Here is a 3,740-nt window from a genome sequence, read left to right as displayed (position 1 = left end):
ATTATTCTTCAAGAATGTGGTGAAGTACTGGGGATTGCCTAAGAGCATCATTAGTGATCGAGATCCACGCTTCACAGGACGACTATGGACAGAGCTGTTCAAACTCCTTGGGTCGGAGCTTCATTTCTCAACAAGCTTCCATCCTCAAACCGATGGGCAGACTGAGAGAGTGAATGCTTTACTTGAGTGTTACTTGAGGCATTTTGTAAGCGCTAATCAGAAGGATTGGACAAAACTCATAGACATTGCTCAATTCTCATACAATCTGCAAAGGAGTGAGTCTACAGGGAAGAGCCCATTCGAGATTGTGACTGGACAACAGCCACTTACACCTCACTCTCTTTCTTCCTCTTATTCAGGGAAGAGCCCTGGAGCTTATCATATGATTAAGTCATGGGAAGAACAAGCAGATGTCACTCGTTCTTACCTCGACAAAGCTGCCAAGAGGATGAAAAAATGGGCAGATAAGAAGAGGAGGCATGCAAGCTATCAAGTGGGAGACAAGATAATGATCAAACTTCTTCCACAACAATTCAAAGCCTTTCGCAAGGTTCATAAGGGCTTAATCCGCAAATACGAAGGGCCATTTGAGATCATTGGACGTGTTGGGGAGGTTGCTTACAAAGTACAACTTCCTCCCTCTATGAAGATTCACCCGGTCTTCCATGTGAGTATGCTTAAACCATATCACGAAGACCAAGATGAACCGAGTAGAGGTGATTCGAGTCGTGCTCCGCCTGTGGTGATTAGATCCTTTGATAAAGAAATCGAAGAGATCTTAGCCAATCGCGTCGTGCGACGAAGAGGAGTACCACCAAGTATCCAATACTTGATCAAGTGGAAAGGACTTCCAATAACTGAAGCTAGCTGGGAAACTCGCGAAGATCTGTGGCAATTCCAAGAACACCTAGAGCGCTATCATGAACAGAACGCGACGAGGACGTCTGCGCATTAGGTGGGGGAGAATGTCACGGTAAATTCTTAGAAGGTTAAATTTAACAGTGTTTGTATAGTTTTCTAGAGTGTTTGAGAATGCTCTAAATGGTTCTGGAACGTTCTAGAATGTCCTAGAAGGTCCCGGAATACTCTAGAAGGTTCTAGAATACTCTGGAAGGCCATAGAGTATTCTAGAAGAGTGTGGATATATATATGAGTATAAAGAGTAGTATGGAAGAATCTAGAAGTATTTAGAGAGTTATGGTATGATGGATATTTGTAAAGAAGGTTCTAGATGATTAATCTAGACCGTTGATTAGATTTAATCCTAACCATCCATTGAGGAGGTGGATGGCTATAAATAGGGGTGAAAGTTAGAGTTATAGGTGTGTGAATCATTTGTAACCACACTTGAGCAATAAAGTGTTCTTCCACCAAAGCTTCCTTTCTCTTGTGTTCTCTTGTGTTCTTAGCTTTCTTGCTAAGTATTGAGGGTTAGGCTGACTTGGTCTTAGCTCAAGAGGTTGAGTAAGTCCGAGTGCCGGCACGGTAGCGTTGGAGTGTGTCCAAGGCCGTGACAGAACGCCTTCGAGTTTCCTGCTGCCACCTTGGAGCCGTCGTCATCAAGAGCGTCAGGAGAAAGAGAGAGGGACGAACTCGCGACGGAGAGGGAGGAGGTTGCGCCGCGCAGCCGTGGAGCCCGTCACACGTGTCACCACCGTCGGAAGCAGAACCATGAAGAGGAGAGGAAGAACGACGTTGGGAGGAAACTGTGAGCTGCAAGCAGCTGACCGAGAAGAAGCTCTGCCTCTGTCACCGTGTTGGAGTCGTCGCTGCCAACGCCGCACACCGCCGTTAGCGCTGCCGTTGAAGGGAGCTCGCCGTCACAGTTCAATCATCATTGAGCTTGAAGGGAGGCGCCACTGAAATACCCGACAGCAGCTTCCCCTGCGTTCCCAATTCCATTCTTGAAACTGTAACACTCTTGCTCGTGCTCTGCTTCCCGATTTTATTTCTCTACTATATTTTCATTCTGAATACAATAGTGTATGTTCCTGTTTTGTATTGTTGTCTCCACCGTCAATCTGGATCCTAGTCGACCCCGTCGTTCATGCCCCTTTGCTGCACCTGTTTCTCTACTGCTATTATTTGGAATACCGGCGTTGATGCTATTATGAATCTGTTAGAGTTGCTATTGGTGAGTCTGATGCTACTTTAATTCTGGATTGATCTTTTCCTTGATCATTGTCTAATAACACATTTTATTGTCACTGCTATACTTGTTTCGAGTTGATTCTGGTATGTGCCCTGTCTTGAAATTCCCAGGGCTGTGATTGCTCTTAATTTCCACCCAATTTGAATCCTTTGCTTGGTTACAACCCCGATCACTGCTGTGATGATTAACAATGCTGCTATTCTGGTTACTGCCTCTGCCGTTCCAGTTGCGTGAGAGTCACTGCTGTTGCCATGAAACTAAAAGGGAAGGAAGTTGTTACGTTAAGTATGCGATTGCGACATCGAGGTAGGGGGTTTAAAATGATTTTAATTTAGGAATGCCAAAAAGGTTTACTGAATAACTGCAAATAGTATTAATAGCTGAGTAATTAATTGATTATATGAATGTTGGATTGTGATTGCGATTGTGCTTGGTGCTGTGATTGAATTGATTGTAATTATGTATGGTAGATGATTGAATTATTGATTGTTGGTTGTTGAAATGGTTGTTTGGTATATTGCTATGGCTGTGAAAGTGACTTGAGATTAGTAGAGGATTGTGGTTTTGACTGATTATGTATAAATGGTTGAGACTAAGATAATCATTTGATATATTTGATACTGGATTGAGAATTGTTGAAGAATTAGGGCCTAAAAGACTGAACTATTATTAAGAATCTGGTTTTCAAAATAGAATGGTTACTTTGAGGACGGCCTAGTAATTTGCTAGTGATCGAAATGGTATGAGATTAAAATCTGAGTAAACTTTAACAAGTGTAGTTGTTAGGATTTAAATTTGAAGGTTTCGTATTAACTGAAGATTTAGCTATGATTTTTCAAAGTTAAGCCTTAAAATCTGAATTTCTGCATTACCTTTAAGTGAAAACAGTAACTTCGAAAGATTGTAACTAATTCTGTGATGATCGGAATTGCGTTGAACCAAGTCCTGGTTAAACTTGGGAATAATTGGGACTGAATGGGAGAGTTTGAGATCTTTTCATTAAATATAAGATTTATGGTGAATTTTTGAGTAATGGTTGTGGGATCTGATTTTTACTGCAGAAGTTTTCGAACAGCAGTAACTTGTTGGCTCTGCTGTGAATGTTCCGAATTGAATTTTGAAGCGAAACCAATTTTAAATGAAACTTTAGTCCTATTATTTTTATGTCGTAAAATTTCAGAACGGTTGAATTTGCGGTTTAAAAGATACAAATTTTTGAAATACGATGCATTATGCAGTAAAGGCCAGATTCTGTTTTCTTGAATCAGTAAATTTGGAAGTTTATAACTTTTGAACCTGGTTGGATATCGAGGTGCAACCAGTTGGAAGTGAAAATTAAGTATGTTTTGCATATGTGACTTAAATTTCAGGGCTATCCATGTTTTAATGAGTAAGTTATGGCACTTGGAAGAAGATAAGTTCAGTAAGTTTTGAAACAGAATTCTGCAGGAAATTAGTCAACTTCTAGGTTATATAACTTCTTCATTAAAAATGATATTGACCTGAAACCAATTGGAAAAGACACTTGGATGAGTGTAGTTGAACTGTATTAATTTTCAAAGTCATTGGATTTAACTTGGATTTTATA

At 40.6% G+C, this 3,740-nt stretch overlaps 1 long non-coding RNA gene across 2 annotated transcripts; it reads left to right on the top strand.

The window, feature by feature from the left end:
• The first annotated feature begins 1,342 nt into the window (after positions 1-1,342).
• Positions 1,343-2,735, top strand: LOC140174992 (uncharacterized). Of its 2 annotated transcripts, none has more exons than XR_011865160.1 (3): positions 1,343-1,912; positions 2,033-2,134; positions 2,263-2,735. It is a non-coding gene; the product is annotated as an uncharacterized lncRNA (long non-coding RNA). The 2 variants fall into 2 exon arrangements; XR_011865161.1 differs by having other exon boundaries at positions 1,983-2,134.
• Positions 2,736-3,740: the final 1,005 nt, after the last annotated feature.

The sequence above is a fragment of the Arachis hypogaea genome, chromosome 9, assembly GCF_003086295.3.
Source record: "Arachis hypogaea cultivar Tifrunner chromosome 9, arahy.Tifrunner.gnm2.J5K5, whole genome shotgun sequence".
NCBI lineage: Eukaryota > Viridiplantae > Streptophyta > Magnoliopsida > Fabales > Fabaceae > Arachis > Arachis hypogaea.
Note: the sequence above shows the minus strand (reverse complement) of the source record. Positions and strands in the feature narration are given on the sequence as shown.